The following is a 21,105-nucleotide window of genomic DNA, read 5'->3' as shown; positions in this document are numbered from 1 at the left end:
ATTTCTAGGCATTGCAGATAAATGCAGTTTTCCAGTTGTATTTGGCCATGGAAATCCACCCTGCTCCCTTTATACATGTGTGTACGTATCTTGCTTTGCAAACTACCAATTAATAACATATGGAACCAGTGCTTCATGGAGCATACTTTGCATACATTCTATTAACTATTGTGATAGAACGACTTTTTACATGGCCCAAATGTTCACACCTCCCTGTATCCACGCCCTTTGTAATGTGACCTGTGGTTTCTCCCAGTGAAAAGCAAAGTCTCTTTCCTCTACCCTTGAATCAGGTCTAATGCTGTGAGTTACTTTTGCTGATGGAATTCAGGGGAGGTAAAGATGTGCCAGAGCTGAGGCTAGACCTCAAGAGGACTTGAACTTGCACTCATTGTCTTGGATCCCTGTGAAAGAGCTTGGGCTAGCCTGCTGGGTGATGATGATGGACCAGTCACCCCTGTTGTCCTAGTCAAAAATCAGCCAACCATCAAGCAAAAGAATGAGGTCGTCCTAGACCAGCCAACCGTCAGCTGACCCCTAAATCCATGAGCGATCCCAGCCCTGACCAGCAGAGCTGACCATGCAACCCACAGCTGATAAGAGGAAGCCCGGAAGAGACCACAACTGCCCAGCTGACCTGTAGATTTGCGAGCAATAATAAGTGCTTAGTGTTTTAAGACGTTGAGTTTGGGGTTCTGGCAGCTCTGGGCTCTTACTGTGTTGCAGTAATTGCCACTGACACACCTACTAATTTGTGGCTTTTTTATATCCCATTTCTCATCCATGAAATCAAAGCTAAGCAGTGACTTTATTGAAAGAGAAAATGGGATCATATACCTAAAAAAGATAATCAATGAAGGGTATCACACCAAGAATATATGTGTTAACAAAGGATTATTGTAGATGTGTTGTTTTCACTCAACATGGACAACCTTGTACAGTCATAGACCAATGATATAAAATTAGTGTGAGATTGTGCGTGTGTAGGGGGAATCTCAGTGGTATAAAAGAGCATATTCAGGGAGCTATTTTTCTGATTCTCTACCATAGAGCCTCCCCTACTGACTGTATCCACCAGGTATCAGATGAAATACACCTGCAATCAGAGGACATTTCTGGAGATTTCTTTCCATCCTGAATTTTTTTGATAACCTGTTTTTTTTCTGGAAATAATAATGAGTAATAGTGCAGAATTTTTTTTTTTTTTTTGCTTAGGATTTAAGCTTAGAAAGTAAAAGAACCTTCTCAAATAACTAGAAAGATAAAAACAGTAAAATGGCACCGAAGTACCCCCCCTTCCCCCGCCCCAAGTTTCTGTCCAAGGGGAAAATATTGAAGCACAGAGGTCTCTCTCCTCTCAAAAAAGCATTCATGGGTAAACAAATTGGTGGCATCTTCCCCCTGCCCTGAGAAGCTGTGAGTGCAGCGTGGGGAGAAAGGGTCTGTTTTCCAGGGCAACCAAACAACTGCTGAGCTGCTCACAGAAATCAGGGGCTTGCTGGACCCGTGGAATTCCCACACCACACACTTGAGGCACTTAACCAGTGCCGTTTGTTGGGCTGCAGCCAGCTAATTGAATTTAAATTAATGATGTACATTTCTTTTAGTTTAAGTTGTTAAACTGTATTTTCATGTTTGATAGTCATTTGCTAAATCTTGGGAAAACATTGCATGTATGATAATATGCTTGAATCCCCTGTAGCATTAAAAACAAGTCTAACCAGTGATAGATGATTTAGTCATTCGAAACACATCTGTATTTTAAAGAAACATTAGTATAATCAGAAGAGGGAATGGGTTATTGATTTGAATTCTGTTTCAGATATTGTTTAAGAGGACAATATCAGAAACAAAAGATATACTTCTGTTTTTCTCAAAATGGAGAGACTTTGGTTCACTTCTTTCAAAAAGAAAAATAAGAGATGTTGAGAAATAATTTTTCATGACATAATAATTCTATTTTTTTCCATTTAATCAGACAATTCTTTTTTCTTTTCTTTAGCTCCCTGAACCCTAATAGCAGAGGTAAAAAATAATTTACTCCTAGCTAACTAATTTGAAAAGCTAAATATGTAATCTTTTCATGGCATAAATGACTTGATTCTTTGCACTTTGCTAATGTGGAAAAAAATGCATAAGGTTGCAAAAAATTAATGAAGAGCATTTAAAGCAGATTTCTTGAAGTTTTTCTCGTTATGTATATCTGTAGTAAATTTATCACAAAACAAACATAGGCAAGTTTGTTTTCAGTTGGGTTGGGTTTATATTGCATACAGGTATATATAATCTTTATATATAATATTGTGGTGGAAATGACACTGAGATAAGGGTCAGAAGACATGGATTCTGGTTCTATTTCAAGAACTTAGGAGACAGGAAAACTCCAGTCGGTTTCCTAACGTCTCTCATGTATTAAATGGTTATGCTAATATTAAGATGAAATATATAAAATCGGCTGCTTTTGACTAACAAAAATGACAATTTGTATGGCTAAAACTAATACTGTTCTGTCTTAAAGTAGCTTTTTTTTTTTTTTTTTTTGCAGTACGCAGGCCTCTCACTGTTGTGGTCTCTCCCGTTGCGGAGCACAGGTTCCGGACGCGCAGGCTCGGCGGCCATGGCTCACGGGCCCAGCTGCTCCGCGGCATGTGGGATCTTCCCAGACCGGGGCACGAACCCGTGTCCCCTGCATCGGCAGGCGGACTCTCAACCACTGCGCCACCAGGGAAGCCCCTGTTCTGTCTTATACAGTTACTATACGAAGTAAAACTTTTTTAAACATTTTGGAATACTACTAAATGTATGTAAAGGTAAGATTTTTATTGTCCTAATATGTGTGTGTGTGTTCACACACAGGAAAACCATTTGGTGCAGCTATAATAATAAGTGATACAGAGGGCCACACATTGATTTGCCTGGGATGCAAAAAAGATTGAGGGGACTGAGTGGTATAAACCAACTTTTATAATTGCTCATTTCTTCTCCATTGAGATCTAAAATTTGGCCTTCACATTAGAAAAAAAAAAAAAAGTATGAGCTGGAGACTGAATAGCAAGCACAGGAATCATTGCCTACCTGCACATCTTTCTTCACCTAGCAGGCAGACACACCGATCTGCCTTCTCTGTAGCCATCATCTGGATGCACAGTCTTCAAAACGTGGTCCAAATGTGTCTTTCCTTCAAAGACATTTAAGCACTAGGTTCTGGCTCTAAAGCAAGCCATCTTGGGTATTCACAAGTAACCAAACAATGGAGTTATGTCATTCAATCCCCCTGGGCCAGGCACCAACACCTAACCTCCTCTGCTCTCTACTGCACTGCATCTGCCTGCATCCCACACGCCACACCCTCCATCCGCAGCATGCCCGGATGACCCCAGCAGTTTCTCTGTCTTGCTCGGTTGTGCTTGTCGCAGGCCAGCCTCAGCTAGCTCTTTGAGTTGAGTTCCTGTGGAAGTAGTCAACCCATCTGCAGAGAAAGACTCAAAAAAAAGGCACCATGAAATGCCATGATGAAATCCAGGGGTCTCAGGAAGAGTAACCAAGTGATCTTCCTTTCTTGTGGCTTTCTAATTTATGATTATGTTCTCTCGCGGGGCCCAACTTTGCAGCCTGACCTAAGGTGTTGTGAACTATTGCACATTCTTATAATTTGTACTTAAACTGGTCTGTATGGGTTTCTGCCACCTACAAACATGGAGCTTGTGCTCAGGCTCTGTGCCTGTTCCAGGGACACTGCTCTTGCACAGATCTTTGGCTTCTTTACAAGTCACTAGACACAATCCTACTCCTCACTTTAGATTTATATCTTGCTATTTTATGTATGTTATATCAACATACACAGTTTTTTCTTTTTTTTTTTTTTGGTGCGTTGGCCAGGAATCGAACCCATACACAGTGTTTTTAATGCAACTTATTTATCAGATTTATAGTCAAGTGACTTTTGTTCTTTAATCAAAATCAAATTCACTCCAACTTTTGAAAGAAGAAGAAAGGATTTATGATCATTAACGTTATTCAAAGGGCTGTGCTATTATACTGGACGGTCCACATCCAAAGAGGATTTCCGAGAGCCTTTTGATAACTGTAGCATTGTTGGAATATTTGGATGGCCTCCTATGCTGCCTATTTTTAGGTAGTGACTCTCAATGGACACAATAAAGAAAAGGCCGCATTTCAGATTTGTACCTTAATAATGCATGCTTTATGATCACCGTACGATGATGTAATTATAGGTGGCATTAATACTTTCTCCACTATGAAGCCCAAATCAGTGCTTTTTAATGATTGAGACTGACAATTGTGGCTCTCAGTAGCTTGAAATAAACAAAAAGCAAAAAAAAAAAAAAGGAAAATAAAACATTTTTTCCCAGTCTAGCTGCTTCCCAGTAGTGTAAGCAGAGCAAGAGGCGACAGTGGATGTTCTTGAGTCTCTTTGGACAGAGCCTCTTACAGACCTGTCTTCTGTAACCGTGGCCTGGATGGCCTTTTGTATTTCACAAGCAAGAGAAGTCCTTATGTTGTAGTCTCATTGAAGGACAAAAGTGACACTGCACTCTAGGAGATATTTCTTGTTTAAACAAGTAACAAGAAGATTATTTAAAGGGTAACAGCCAGGTTATGTACCCCATAAAAGTACGAATGATTTACAAATATTTAACAAGGAAAAAACTAATTCTGCTGCTCCTGTCACAGAGAGGCCAGCCTCAGAAATGGTATAATCAATATGGGAATGTTAGCTGTAATACAGTCTGTCAGCTTTTTAACCAGCCCAAAAAAAAAAAAAAATCAAAAAGTCTATAAACAAAGTTGAGCCCTGGATTTTATGTATCTGGTTGCATGCCTTTCACACGTAAGGGATCTGAACATCCGGATGCTATTTCCAGGGCCGTTGGGAGGGCCCATTTGGCGTGAGTTAGAATGGAATTCTGAGAAAACTGGGTGGCTTCACAATGGGTCGCTGTGCAGAAAATGTAGCATTTTTTTCCTCTGGGCCCTAGTTAGTGTTTCTTAGAACATTTGTCCTTTTCCACCAAATTAACAGAAATTTGATTCTCTGATGGGCTCAGGAAATTGTTTTCCTGTGATGTGTGTGTATATGAAGACATTTACATTGTTGTATACTTTGCATGGTATTATATATCTATATAAAGTTACTGATACAGGTGTGTTTGTGGTACTTCGGGGTCCAGGGAAATTGTCTGGTAGAGAAACATCGCTCTGAAATGCTATACAAAAAGTGGCTCTCAGAATAGTGTGAATAAGGGTGGAATCACGTAAAAGCCATGAGCACAGCTGGAGAGTCAGACTCTATGAGTTCAGTTCCCAGCTCTGGCCAGCCACTTAGTATTTATGACCTTGGGCAAGACTGAAGTGCTACAAATCTTTCATCTGAGAAATGGAGCTAACAGTGAGAGTTGTTTTACATGGTTACTGTAAAAAATGAAATAATATATGAAAAGCATGTAAAACAATCTCTAGCACATAGTAAATACTCAATAAATATTAGCTGTTAGTATCACACCAAAGTCTTTACCATTTGTAACTCATGTCGTCTTAGCTTTGCTAGCTTCTGGTACAAACAGGGTTACAATCTCAGTAATAGCCCAAATTTTGCTGGTATTTGCCTAACCTTTGGGAACTAAGTACTCTGCAAGAGGCACACATATGTCCCTCTCTCCCAACCCCCCATCAATACTTCCTGGCATTCCTGGGTTGCTTCACACAAGCTCATGGATTGTCTTACTTTTCTTGTTAACGTTGGCTCAACTTAAAGCCCCTGACAGTGGTGCTTTGCCGCCGTAGCTGCAGCCAAGATTGATAAGAACATTGAGGCCAGTGCCAAGGGCCCTACTTCTCTCCTGCTGCGTCCAAAGTTCTCAACCTGCCCCCTTCTGTCCTCACTACTTGGGAGCCCTCCAGTGAAAACGCATCTCTCCTGCAGTCCATGGCACATTGTATCACCAGAGCATTAAAATTGTTAGTGTGGTTGCCCCTTAGCTTACATTTCCTTCAAAAAAAAAAAGAATTCAACCTTCGCCTATAGCGCAGTCTACAAGGTACAGGCATGCAAGGTAAAGTCAAAATAGGAAGAATATCTCACGTAAATATGATACTTTCCTCTCCATCTCAGGCTTTCTCCCAGGCAGCGGTACGAAAGAGTACTTTCCCAGCCAATTTTCTCAGAAAATTGGTTCCTTGAGACCTTGAACAATACACCAGTTCTTCATACTTGTCCAGACACATCTGAATACCAGCTTAGGCTCAACAAAGTCTCCCCTCTGTGTGATGTAAATGGCATTAAATTTTTCTATATCCCAACAGAATTTTACCACGTAGTTTGGGGAACGTGATTTGACCGACAGCAAAGACGACCCATATAATGGCTATGACAGGGTTCCCGGTGCTACTTGTTCAGAGATCGGAACCCACTGTCACTTCTGCATATAAAGTTCTCAGAGTTGGGCAGCCTCTGATTTGTGGCTTTGTTTCAGTAGTTTGGGTTGGTTACCACATTTTACATCGTAGTAACTTTATTGCTACTGTCACAACAAAGCAAAGCAGCTATTATCTCATCACAAACTAAAGCTACATTTCTAAACCATTGCATCTAACCAAACTACAATGCTGTAACACCTAATTTACAGTTGATTCCAACTGCATGGACGTGAGAAGTATAAAATAAAAATTAAAAATATATATGTATATCTGATTTCACTGGTTCATCTGGGCCAAGTGCTTTGAAGTTTGGGAGGATGGTTATAAAACAGCTGAGGTTCCATGTTGCCCACAAGACTTCTATTTAGAGCTGGGCAGCTGAGAACACACTGGGGCTGACTTAAAATTGTCCACGTGGTCGGCTGACATCACACTCAGGTTCTCACACCTTTGTCCAGCCAAGCTAGAAGCCTTCACCTCCAGGCTTGAGCAGAGCTGTGTTTCCTGAGCTATGGGCACTGCTGTGTAAGGGATTCTTAAAGGTCCCTGGAAGGTGAAGGAGTCTCAAAGATAATCCAATTGGCCAACCGGTCAAGGGTTTGGAGGGATGACAGAAGAGAGCACAAGTATAAAGGCAGAAAGGTAAACTAGCTTCTTGATGCCCTTACAGAAGGGTACGTTACCATTGAAGAGTATGGCTCTGGTCAATGTTAAAGATGAACTACCCTAAAAATAAACAAAAAGAATGAAAGCCTGATTCCTTTCTTCCTCTCATAGTTTCGTGCGCAAGGACATACAGATTCAGAATGGCCTAACCACTCCTCTCTAATCCAACATGAATCTTCCCTTCAAGAGTCAATCTCTTCCAAAAGAAAATGTGTGAGAAGTTCCTGACAAGGGGCTTCACGTGGCTGTTGGTCCCTTCCCTGCCCCTCAGCACATCAGCCTAGTCAAGGGCTATATATCAGAGGGTGGCCTTGCACTCAGCAACCTGTGTGAAAGGCATTTGGGAAATGGAATGGGTGAAGCATAATATGGTGGCAAGGGCATAGGAGATACTTAGAGTGAGTCCAGGTTTCTGATGGTGCCATTTATTGAGACCAGGAACCTGGTGGACATTTGTGAGGTCTGAGAGTTGATTACCTACTTGTTCTAATACAACCATTGAACTATCCTTCCCATTTATCACTTTAACTGTATCCCTTTTCACTGCTATGCATAATTTTCAGACTAGCCTAGTGGTTTCCACAGGTAAATGCCCAGTATGCACAATTAATGACCACAGGGGCAGTGCTTCAAGACAGGCCTTGGATATCAGGCTTTTGAAGCCTTCTCTCTGGTCGTCCCCTGGCTGCACTCCTCCCCACAAAGTAAAGAACATACAGGGTTATGGGCGTGAGCCCAAGCAGAGACTATGTCCTCACTTCTAGACCGTGTTCCATGTGTCCCAAGCCTGCTTTCGGGGCCAGTGCAAACTACCCCCTGTTCCATCTTCCTGTGGACAGACTGAACTGCTAGACTGGAAGATGTGGGCTTCAGGAGTGGTCAAAGGAAGCCAAAGGGTAGCTTTTGGCAGGGAAAATATGTGAAAAAAATTTGGCTTTGTATATGCAGGTGAGGATGTCCATGTAAATGTGGTATAGGATGAAGGCTGTTTGGGAAACGAGCGTGTTGTGTGTAGGAAGTACAGGATTTGAAGACTGAAGACCAGCTTTCTCTGCACCTCCAAGTTTCAGTAGAGTATTCCATGGACTCCAAAAGCTTTAATTTTAGAAGCTGAATTTCCAGATTATTAAAAATCTATATTCACCAAGGTAGGGAGATAGAATATATTTTGGGGGGACTTCCCTGGTGGCTCAGTAGTTAAGAATCCGCCTACCAATGCAGGGGACACGGGTTCGATCCCTGGTCCGGGAAGATCCCACATGCTGTGGAGCAAGTACGCCCGTGAGCCACAACTACTGAGCCCACATGCTGCAACTACTGAAGCCTGCACACCTAAAGCCCGTGCTACGCAACAAGAGAAGCCACTGCAATGAGAAACCCACACACCGCAACTACAGAAAGCCCGTGTGCAGCAGCGAAGACTGGATGCAGCCAAAAATCAATAATACATATAAATTAAATAAATAAAATTTTTAAAAAAGAATAGATTTTTTTAATGGTTGTTAGCTTGATATAATTTACTATTTAGATTTATGATACATGTACTCTTGACCTCAGTCCTAAAATGTCAAAGGCAGGTCTGATGGCAGGCGGGGTGGGGGGAGCTCTGAGAAGCACTTTATGTTCCGGGTACCCTAAGCTCACCTTTTGCATGTGGCCATGACAGCTTCCAACGCTGAATCCCATGGGGCTCTATCACAGACAACTGGCATTTCAGTGGGTCTGGGACATGGAAAGAGAAATGTCACAGAGTCAGGAAGTTAGCAGGTTCGGAGGGACCTGGTTCTTTTCTCCTAAATTATTCTAATCTCTCAGTAACTCAGGCTCAGCCCCACTGTCTTCAAGCTTAATCTATTCTCTCTGATCATATCATGCTAAGTAAGTTTCCTTCTCTCCTTTGAAAGAATAACATGCCACAATTCGATTTTGTTTGTCTCTCCCCACCCTACTTTCTGGGTGTTGCACTGAATTTCTTTGTATTTTCATATACTGCAATACTCTTCCACATTCTGTACCTCATTTTAAGGGTTAGAATACTTTATCTTCTGCGGCTTTTAGTAATGTCTGTATTTCTCAAACTTAAATTATTGCTTTGCTTCTTTACTCTCATTCTCTCACCTACTTTTCCCACCACTCTTCTGTCTTCCTTCTCTATTTCCTCATTCATCTATGGCAGAGTGTGGTACATATGGATATGTCAGAACCATTTGGTTTCATCAAAATATACTGGGAAAAAAAGTGCCAAAGCCAGAGTATGGAGAAGTAGCTCCAGACTGTAATGGGAGCTAGTGAGAAACCTACATAAGCAGGTGCGGTGAGAGCACAAATGTCCACGTACCTGGGTTTAGGAGGCTATAAGGCCAAGCATGGAGGAAAAGGTAAGGTGATTTGCTGGGAAAGAGGAGGAAGAAGAGATGATGTGGAGGTGATGACAAGAGAAAAGGTTGGGGAGCCCGTGAGGGAGGGGATATTCATAATTTATGGCTGGGTTTCTGTGGAAATTCACTGAGTTGCAGAATTACTCTCCTTTTTTTGCACATCTCTTCAGATGCTACAGCGAAATGGAAGGGAATGACCATTGCAGGGACAGCTCCTTCATTCCATACTTATTGAAAGGCGTCTACCTGCCCACCTGGTACGTCTACAAAGAAGCGGAAGACAGTTCCTGCTCTCAAGATGCTTATCGTGTTCCTGGGGCACCAACATTCACACATATAAAAGTGACATAAGCTGGAGCTGTTTTCTCAGAACAGGCAAAGGTAAATTGCAACGTCATCTGTCATATGATGCTTGTTGACATTTGTTCCACAAGGAAATGGAAGGATGTCTCTTTTCTGCACATCCAGGCCAACACACATAACTGTAAGAGCAATTTTCACTCTGCTGTGGCACCCTAGCCCAGCCACATGTTCTAAACCCCCTCTGCCTGGGCACCTACTGAGTTAGGATCTCCAGTTCTCTCTATGAAGCCCAAAATCTTTATGGTGGGCGCTGCTTGTACAAAACAAGAGAGTGGCAACTTCTTTGTTCTTTCTTCTCTGTTTTATATAAAGCAATCAGCCAATACATCCTGCTTTTTCTCCTACTCAACCTGTAAATACTGATTTTTTTTTTCGGACTTAGCCATGAGCCACAGGCTGTATTGGTTTGGGCATATTAAGTACATTTTCTTGGGCTTTAGGAAAACAAAGATGATAGCAAACAAAGTTAAGAACTCTCAAGTTAAGAGACCTTGTGGAGTTTGTTTTCATCTCTGTATCAAATCATTATTTTGATGGAATAAAGCCATAGACATTGCTCTGTATTTGGATCATCTAATTTAGCCCCCATATTACAAGGCAGGGTGGTTAAAGTTTTGTCTTCGAAAGGCTTCCTAGTAGGGAAGGTCTAGACTTTCTGAAAATAGTACAAGTTCAAAACCAGTTCTACCATTTCCAGTTGTATGACCTTAAACAAGTTCCTGTTTTTAACATTTTTCCAGTTTTATTGAGATATAATTGATACATAGCATTGTGTAAGCTTAAGGTACACAAAGTGTTGATTTGATACATTTATATTCTGTAAAATCATTACCACCATGGCATTGGCTACCACTTCTATCCTGTCACATAGTTACTGTTTCTTTTTTGTGGTGAGAACATTTAAAATCTACTCTCTTAGCAACATTCAATTATATGATACAGTATTATTAGCTATAATCACCATTCTGTACATTACATCCCCAAATTTATTAATCTTATTATAACTGGAAGTTTGTACCCTTTGACAAATATCTCCCCACTTCCCCACTCCCTCAACCCCCGGTAACCAGCACTCTACTCTCTGTTTCTCTGAGTTTGTCTTTTTTAGATTCCACATATAAGTGAGTTCATACAATATCTGTCTTTTTTTTTTTTTTTTTTTGCAGTACGCGGGCCTCTCACTGTTGTGGCCTCTCCCATTGCGGAGCACAGGCTCCGGACGTGCAGACTCAGTGGCCATGGCTCACGGGCCTAGCTGCTCCGCGGCATGTGGGATCTTCTTGGACCGGGGCATGAACCCGTGTCCCCTGCATCGGCAGGTGGACTCTTAACCACTGTGCCACCAGGGAAGCCCCAATATCTGTCTTTTACTATCTGACTTATTTCACTTAGCATAATGCCCTCAAGAGTTATCTAAGTTGTCACAAATGGTAGGATTTTCTTCTTTCTCATGGCTTGAATAATATTCCTCTGTGTGTGTGAATGTGTGTGTGTGCACCACGTCATCTTTTTTCATTCATTCACTGACAGACACTTAGGTTGTTTCCCTGTCTTGGCTATTGTGAGTAATTACAGAATTTCAGCTTCCAAGGACTACGATATCAGGTGGCATCAGCAAGCTGCTCTTGGGACTGGAGACTGGCCTGGGTTGTGCCTCCCAACTTGGAAAAATCCTCTACTAAGCTAGTAGTGCCAGTAGGCTGGGTTTGTCACTTTCCCTACTGCGATGCTGCCTACTCTGGTTGTAGCTGGGCCGATTTACAGTGTGAAAATTATACAAGGAGTGTCAGGCTGGGCTAATTGGCATTGTATTTATGATGTATAGCATCCTTTGTAGATTGATCTGCCCCCATGACTGCCCAGTCCCACCCTTTATCTGGCTCAGCCTCCAGGGTAAACCCCAGCCCCCACCACTGGCTGAGGTGGTCTCTCCCTTCTCTGTTTCTTGGGCATTGACTGTGCTCAGTCTGAGTCTACCTCTTCTTGCCATGGGCAGCCACAAGCTTCTCATGCCTTGATATCCGTCACTGTCACTCGATTGTCAGCTTCACGCCTTTCCTCATTTCTGTTTCTCACGATGCCTAACTAACTGTAAATATTTGTCAGTTTCATTTTTTTGACATAATTTATTTTGGATATTTTATGTATAAGGACCAAGACTTCAGTTTATGACTGTGGAGTATTTTGCAATATGCAAATACATTTTTAAAGCACAACAAAAGGGAAACTAAGAACGCCCATATCAGCACAGAGCTGAAATTTAGCCTCAAGGCATGAATGGGTATAACGGAGGATATTTGCAATGGCTCTCTCTTTTCTGTTTTTGTTATTTTTTGAGGGAAGTAAAATCCCCATATTTATTAAAATTAGATTAAGCTGCCTCAATTGCTCATGTCTCCCGGCCAGTTTGCTAGTGGCTGCTTTGCTCTGGCTGTGTGCAAGTCCAGGCTATGGGCCAGGTCACTGTACTGTCCATCCTCTCTTCTGGCCAGCCCTTCTCAGTGACATGCAGTAGGCAGCAAGCTCAAATTCCCAAAGTCTGGCCAACAGTGAGTGGTTGTGGCCATCATAAATTAGATGACAGAGTTGATTTCCTGTACCTTTTCATCTTCATTATGCAAACAGTTGCAGTTCTAACTGCAGGGACCTAGCCCACTCTGAATTTAGACAAACCCTATCATATGACTTTCCTAAAAATTAAAATCAGATGGAGGTAGGGGATGAGGATATGCAGAAACACCTCTTGCCATTGGTGGTTATGGATGACGTCTGTGGCCAGGGTAACTCATGACCCTTCCTCTCTTGGCTTTATCAGCAGCTCTCCCTAATGACCTAGTTTTACCTTGGATCTGACATACCTTCCATCCATCCCATGCCTGGCTGGCCCTTTCCCAACCTCTGCTGAAGGCTACCCCACCTATTGGCACAGGATGTGCTGTCACAGTCCTAAAGGATCTCATGTCAAATACCTTTTAAATTCCTTCTTAAGAGGACAAGGCAACTTCTGGGTCTCTTCCATTCCACACAGGATATGAGCCTGGCCCATGAAAGAGAATTGAAGGACTTCTCTCTGCATAACCAGGCTGGGAAGCCAAACTTACTTTCATATAGATGCATTAGAGGTTGGTAAGGTAGGGTTAGGATAGAAGGATGTGGATGGAAGAGAGCAACGAAGGAAAGATCTATTCTAGAGTTCCAGTTGGAATCTGGACAAAATTTCCTTTTCCTTACAATAATTCCTATGCCTCTCTAACACATCTGCCCTCTGTAAACTGCAGCCCAAAGAGAAGCCATCAAGACCCATGATCTCTAATTGCTTTCCTTTCTCCCACCTTTCATCTTTCTCTTTCCACCATTCTCCAGGGGAAGAAGAAGTGGGTGCCTCACCCCAGTCCTGCCCCTTTCTTTTCCCTCTGGATTCCTTAACTTAAACCATCAGGTCTAGTTCTCTAAATACAACTTTCAATCTTACATCTTGCTAAAGTGATCAAGGAGTCTCGCCTCCCATCAGGAAACTTGCACAAGCCTCTTAGATAGCCTCATCCACCAGAGGGCAGACAGCAGAAGTAAGAAGAACTACAGTCCTGCAGCCTTTGGAACAAAAACCACATTCATAGAAACATAGACAAGATGAAAAGGCAGCGGGCTACGTACCAGATGAAGGAACAAGATAAAACCCCAGAAAAACAACTAAATGAAGTGGAGATAGGCAACTTTCCAGAAAAAGAATTCAGAATAATGATAGTGAAGATGATCCAGGACCTCAGAAAAAGAATGGAGGCAAAGATCAAGAAGATGCAAGAAATGTTTAACACAGACCTAGAAGAATTAAAGAACAAACAAACAGAGATGAACAATACAATCATTGAAATGAAAAATACACTAGAAGGAATCAATAGCAGAATAACTGAGGCAGAAGAACAGATAGGTGACCTGGAAGACAGAATGGTGGAATTCACTGCTGCAGAACAGAATAAAGAGAAAAGAATGAAAAGAAATGAAGACAGCCTAAGAGACCTCTGGAACATTAAACACAAAAACATTCACATTATAGAGGTCCCAGAAGGAGAAGAGAGAGAGAAAGGACCCGAGAAAATATTTGAAGAGATTATAGTCAAAAACTTCCCTAACATGGGAAAGGAAATAGCCATCCAAGTCCAGGAAGCACAGAGAGTCCCATACAGGATAATACCAAGGAGAAACACGCCGAGACACATAGTAATCAAATTGGCAGAAATTAAAGATAAAGAAAAATTATTGAAAGCAGCAAGGGAAAAATGACAAATAACATACAAGGGAACTCCCATAAGGTTAACAGCTGATTTCTCAGCAGAAACTCTACAAGCCAGAAGGAAATGGCATGATATACTTGAAGTCATGAAAGGGAAGAACCTACAACCAAGATTACTCTACCCAGCAAGGATCTCATTCAGATTCGATGGAGAAATCAAAATCTTTACAGACAAGCAAAAGCTAAGAGAATTCAGCACCACCAAACCAGCTACACAACAAATGCTAAAGGAACTTCTCTAAGTGGGAAACACAAGAGAAGAAAAGGACTGACAAAAACAAACCCAAAATGATTAAGAAAATGGTAATAGGAACATACATATCGATAATTACCTTAAACGTAAATGGATTAAACGCTCCAACCAAAAGACACAGGCTTGCTGAATGGATACAAAAACAAGGCCCATATATATGCTGTCTACAAGAGACCCACTTCAGAGCTAGGGACACATACAGACTGAAAGTGAGGGGATGGAAAAAGATATTCCATGCAAATGGAAATGAAAAGAAAGCTGGAGTAGCAATACTCGTATCAGATAAAATAGACTTTAAAATAAAGAATGTTACAAGAGACAAGGAAGGACACTACATAATGATCAAGGGATCAATCCAAGAAGAAGATATAACTATTATAAATATATATGCACCCAACATAGGAGCACCTCAATACATAAGGCAACTGCTAACAGCTATAAAAGAGGAAATTGACAGTAACACAGTAATAGTGGGGGACTTTAACACCTCACTTACACCAATGGACAGATCATCCAAACAGAAAATTACTAAGGAAACACAAGCTTTAAATAACACAATAGTCCAGATAGATTTACTTGATATTTATAGGACATTCCATCCAAAAACAGCAGATTACACTTTCTTCTCAAGTGCACATGGAACATTCTCCAGGATAGATCACATCTTGGGTCACCAATCAAGCCTCAGTAAATTTAAGAAAATTGAAATCATATCGAGCATCTTTTCTGACCACAACGCTATGAGATTAGAAATCAATTACAGGGAAAAAAACGTAAAAAACACAAACACAGGGAGGCTAAACAATACATTACTAAATAACCAGGCAATCAATGAAGAAATCAAAGAGGAAATCAAAATATACCTAGAGACAAATAACAATGAAAACATGATGATCAAAAACCTATGGGAGGGGCTTCCCTGGTGGCGCAGTGGTTGAGAGTCTGCCTGCTAATGCAGGGGACACGGGTTCGTGCCCTGGTCCGGGAAGATCCCACATGCCACGGAGCGGCTGGGCCCGTGAGCCATGGCTGCTGAGCCTGCCTGTCTGGAGCCTGTGCTCCGCAGCGGGAGAGGCCACAGCAGTGAGAAGCCTGTGTACTGAAAAAAAAAAAAAAAAAAGAAATTTGTTCAATATCATATGATTCAGCAATTCTGCTTCTGTGTAGGCATCCAAGGGAATTGAAGTCAGGATCTGATAGAGTTATCTGCAACCCCATGTTCATTGCATCATCACTCACAATAAGGGTGTCTCAGTGCAACTAACCTGGGTCAGGACTTTACCAAGTAGGAATAACTAGGGCTATCCAATCACAAATAATGGAGGAAACTTTGACGTGAAAAGCAATTCCAATGAAGTTGAAATGTTATGTCACATGCAGTTTATGTAATGAATGTACGGAAAAAAGTGTAAATTTTATTATTTGAAATTTGTTTTCTTCTTATCCATGGTGACCACTTGTCTAAGTCTAGCGCTGACTTGAAGTTGAATTGACCTGGGTTGTTAAACAAAAGGCAACATCTGAAAGCGCAAAAACTCAAGACAACCATAAGGCAAGAAAAGTGAATTTCTGGCAGGGAGGACTCATCCTGTCTGGACTTCCATCCCTAGTATGTGAAATTTGGAGATTTCACACAGCAGTGCTTGCTGGGCTCACTTGCCAATCAGGAAAGCCCTAATTAATGCCCTGTCTTCTTCAGTAAGTATGTACCCACACACACACCCCACCCAAAATCTGGTAGCTTAGCTTTCCTGTGCATTTTGGTCAGACTCTGGGATGGCAGTGTGGGGATGGGTAGGAGCTGTGATGTCAGACAAGCTTAGGCTTGAATTCTGGCTCCATCCCTTACTGGTTGTGAGCCTTAGCCACATTTACTCATCTTTTCTAGAAAACCTTCAGTCTCCTCATTTTAAAAATGGGAATCATATCAATGACCATGCAGAGATGTTGTATTGAGATAACACAATATAGCATCTATCCCCTGGGAAGAACTCAATGAATGGTGGCTTTGATCAGTACTATTCCAGCTTTGTCTTTCTCATTACAAAACTGGCAAAGAACAGCATGTCCATTTCTTCTGCTGCAACCAGGCTTTCCCTGCCTCTAGTTTTGGGGATAGCAGGTCTGCCTCTGATACCTTTTCAGATGGTCATTTTCTTGTCACATCTTGATATCGTCTGGTCTGATCATTTGCTGACCTCTTTGCCCCAGGAGATTCACCAAAATGTGACTAGAGACACGTTTTCATGACCTGTGAATCAATTGCCAAGGTAGGAAGTCTACTTTGCACATGTTTTTATACACTGAAGTAGACCATGGTGGCTTTGGACTTTGCCTGTGCATTATGCTTTTCCATCTCACTTCTTTGAATCAAGTCTCTTCTTTTAAGCTATGGGATTGGTTTGAGCCAAGCCTAGCCATTCACAGGACTCCATCCCCTTGGCAGCTGTACTTGGTTCAAGACACAGTCACATGACCCAAGCGGGACTAGCTGATGCCCTGGGAGAAAAAAAGCTGTCGATTCCTTTGAAGTTATTAAGCTAGTTCTGTTTAATGTTGTGCTGCCAGAAGCCATTTCTTTACCATATGAAGGGAACCTTGCTGTTAATGTTAAGAGCTAACATCAGCTGAAGGCTGACTAGGTACAAGCACTGTTCTAAGAATTTTACTTGTAAGATCTCAATCCTCAGAGTATCCTTATCTTGTAGATAATGCTAGAATCATCATTAAAGAGATAAGGAAATGTAAGCACATAGAAATGAAGTAACTTGCTCAAGTTCACATAGCTAGAAAGTGATAGTGACAGAATTTGAATCTATGCAGTACATGTTATTAATCTCTAGGCCAGTGGTTCTCAGCTGGTGAAAATCTTTTTCCGAACCCACGGGACCTTTAGCAATGTCTAGAGACATCTGTGGTTGTCAAACTAGAGCAGGAGGCAATACTGGTACCTATGGGGTAGAGGCTGAGGAAGCTGCTGAACATCTTACAATAAACAGAAAAGCCCCCACGAAAGAATGAGCTGGCCCAAAATAGGAAGAGTATCAAGTCTGAGGAACCCGACTTTAGATCACTCAAATTCCCAGGTCCCGACCGACAGAAGAAAGAAGCCCAGAAACCATGCTAGTACAGGTCCCCGAGGCTCACGACAGCAAGGTGCCCTGCACGTTGAGTCAAGTTTGAGCGAGCTGTTCTTACAGGTTGCAGTCAGGAGACTCCTGACTAATACGTACAACAGAGCCCATTTTTATTTTACTCTAGTCGTAGACGTTTGAAAACACATGTGATTTCTGTGTGCTGTTGACTGTCCGCCTCAGACCATCAGGACTACAGTGACGGTTTTCTCTCAACATATCAAGATGCTTAATTCACACTTTCAGGAAAAAGTGATAGTGATGAACCACAAGCCATCACACATATCACATGGGTCAGAGTGGAAATGATCCTCAACAGCTTTTCTCTACCTTTAATTTAGAAATTATGATTCAGTGAGAGATGCTTTCTCAAACATTTAGGCTTAGAGGCAAAGGCGTGCTCAATACATCCACTCCAGCAACCATTTTTTATGTACTAATTGACTTTCTTCTGTCTGCACTCACTTTGGGATTCTTTCTCATCCTATGTGCATAATCATTCTAAGAAGACATCAATAATTCTGTGTGTCTTTTTGCCTAAATATCAGCAAACTACTTTCTTTTGTTTCAGGTACAATCAAATGACTACCAACACCTAGAAACAACGGGAAAAAACGTCTACCTGTAACACCTAGCGCATCTACAAGTTCAGGAAATGTGGGACAGCTTTGAGAAGTAGCCAAAGGCTCCCATTTCTGGGTATTTCACAGCAACCATAATATAAAGGATGCTAATATTTATTCAAAAGCCTCAAACTCAGGAATTCTGCTACGTGATGGGCATGTCACTTGCTTGTACAATGAGGAGTACGTTTTGACACTTAACAATAATAAATCTCATAGGTAAACTCTTTTGTGATTTTTCTGTTGGTTTGTTTGTTTTTTGGCTGTTTTACCAAGTCTATTCCTTCATATACGGATACCTTAAATTATGAAATAAATCCTTATGCAAACCAAATTTTAAATAACTCATTCAATTACATTGAGATTTTTAGGTGCTCTTAATTGTTTTCTGTGGAATCTGTTGCTTTAAACCATTTTAAGTTGTCCACTAAAGCTAAAATGTGTTTGGTTTTCTTACTGTTAAGGCCTTCAATCTGATTAAAATAAATGAGCTTTTAGGATCTCTGCCTTACAATGGAGACACTAAATAATCGTCAAATAGACTTCTTTCAGGGGCTGTAGAGAAGATAAAAAGATAAGAACGACTTTGCTTGACCCCAATGAGACCAGTATGGTTGACATCAAGACATATTAAGATCAGAAAGTTCTCACCAATGTCAACCATTGAATATTTTCTCAGTATTATATTTTCTGTTTTGCTTATACTTCTATTACATGCAATAACTTTCCCCAGTTAAAACAACTTTGTTGTTTTAACATTGTTTCCCATCTTCTTTAAACTTTGCTAGCACAGATTGTATAATTCACTGTCTTATATTATTTCATGTGAATATATCATTTTACTCCAATTAGATAAATTTGAGAGATTATCTTAAATCTAGCAAAATTCTATCTATGCCTTCCATAAACATCTGCTGAATAAGTTGAGAGGCAGCATGATAGAGTGGAAAAAGTATAGCTGGGGTGTTTAATCATGTTTATTAGTTGTATACACTGAAAAAGATACGTATCTGAGTCTCAGTTTCTCCCATCTTTAATAAAACATTAATGTTTCTGGCCATGGCAGATTAACTGGTACCAGACTTATCAGGACTCCAAACAACTGGTAAACTGGACAAAATATATGAAATAACTGTTTACAGATGTTGGACAACAGGTGGGGCAGAACTGTGATTCCCTTGAAAAGAGAAACCAGTGAGGTAAGCTCTCCAATCACCTTGGCTTTCAGCCTGGAGGCATGTAATGGACCAAAGATGGAAATAGTCATATCACTGATATGAGGAGACAGATCTTGGAAGGCAGGGAGAATGAGGTGGCTAGAATCTGTGATGTAAAGCAGTATAGAGGAGCAATGCAAAAACAGAGCTCTCGGGATCTGTTAGGGGTCTTCATGAGTCTCTGGTTGGAAATTGCACAGGGCAAATCCATAGGGCTCAACAAAGAAGAAACATTGGGGTGCTGCAAGCTGAACACCCGCCCAGAGTTCACAGAGGCCTGGAAGACATTCATGTTCGCACCTGCCAGATTGGAGAGAAAGGAATCCAACATCAGGAAAGGAAGAGGTGATACCTCTGAGCATCCTAAATTCCTTAAATATATATAAGACAATATTATAAAAACCATTAAGCCAATGAAGTTGACAACTTAGATGAAGCAAATAAGTTGTTTGAAAGACAGAAATTACTAAAACTGACACTAGCATAAATAAAAAATATAAATAGCAATATGTGTTAAACAAATTGAATTGATAATTTAAAAACATTCTCAAAATAAAAATTCCAGGCTCAGGTAGCTTCCCTGGTGAATTCTGTCAGTCATTTAAGAAAAAGATGATACCAATTGTACACAAACTCAGATATTAGAGGAGGATAACATATTCCAACACAATTTATGAAGCCATTATTACAATGACACCAAAACAAGACAAAGACACTGTAGGAAAAAAATTTATAGATCAGTATCCCTCAACAGCATAGATGCAAAACTGAACAAAATGCTAGCAAATCAAATCCAGCAGTTATATGAAACGTATATACATACATGATGACCAAGTGGGTTTTGTTCCCAAAGTGCAAGGCTACTTGAATATTCACTAATCAATACAAAATTACCATACTACCAAAATACATGAGGTAAGTTTGTATGTGTGTGTGTGTGTGTGTGTGTGTGTGTGTGATAATCATAAAAGGTACAGAAAAAGCTAACAAAATTCAACATCCATTTATGATACAGTCAGCAAACTAGGAATAGAAGGGAATTTCCTCAAACTGAGAAAGGGCACATTTCAGAAAACCTACACGACTAGGTCCTGTTTCCAAGCACCCAGACTTCAATGGACCCACTGACTTACCTTCCTAGATCACCTCCTATTGCCCAGATTGGGCCCCATTTTTGTGTGAGTAATGACTTTATTTGTTCTTCTCAGACTTGCTGTCAATGAACCTTAGTTAAGTAAATCTAAAGCACTGATTATTTTTAAAGTTGCCTATATTAGTAGATATTACTCTCATGTTAATTTTTCATATTTTCCAACAATCTGTAATTTCTTTGAATGCATATTACACACCTCCTCTACCTCTATCCCCAAACATTTTATTTACAGAGGCTACATGTTTAATAAATGCTTTGTTGTTGATGATGATGGTGTTGATTTAATTTCTTGCAACCAATAGCATCGTGTAAGTTAAGATTTTGGATAATTGTGAGCAAAGATTACAACCACATTGTTATATCAACCTTTCCATGGTTTAAAAGTGCATATATTCTTATTACAGGTGTTTTGATAAGAACAGCAGTTGACGTACCTATGGTAAGGACTCATCACTTTGATAGCATGGATTTCAATAACAGAAATGCCAATCAGTGATGTGTATGAAGGAATAAATATTTCCACTCATAGATGCTTTCAAGAAAGACACATGGGTTATTAAGTAATATGCAAATTGTTAATAATGTGAGC

At 40.8% G+C, this 21,105-nt stretch overlaps 2 long non-coding RNA genes across 3 annotated transcripts in view; one reads left to right on the top strand and one right to left on the bottom strand.

The window, feature by feature from the left end:
- Window positions 1–21,105, bottom strand: part of LOC137205656 (uncharacterized) — a 734,230-nt gene that overhangs the window by 98,684 nt on the left and 614,441 nt on the right. The gene's annotated exons all lie outside the window — the stretch shown is intronic.
- Window positions 2,555–20,836, top strand: LOC137206215 (uncharacterized). 2 transcript variants are annotated; one of them, XR_010934532.1, is made up of 5 exons: window positions 2,555–2,810; window positions 9,653–9,863; window positions 11,012–11,275; window positions 18,095–18,365; window positions 19,213–20,836. It is a non-coding gene; the product is annotated as an uncharacterized lncRNA (long non-coding RNA). The 2 variants fall into 2 exon arrangements; XR_010934533.1 differs by lacking the exon at window positions 11,012–11,275.

The sequence above is a fragment of the Pseudorca crassidens genome, chromosome 14 (genome assembly GCF_039906515.1).
Source record: "Pseudorca crassidens isolate mPseCra1 chromosome 14, mPseCra1.hap1, whole genome shotgun sequence".
Taxonomy (NCBI): Eukaryota; Metazoa; Chordata; class Mammalia; order Artiodactyla; family Delphinidae; genus Pseudorca; species Pseudorca crassidens.
This window is presented reverse-complemented; position numbering and strand designations above follow the sequence as displayed.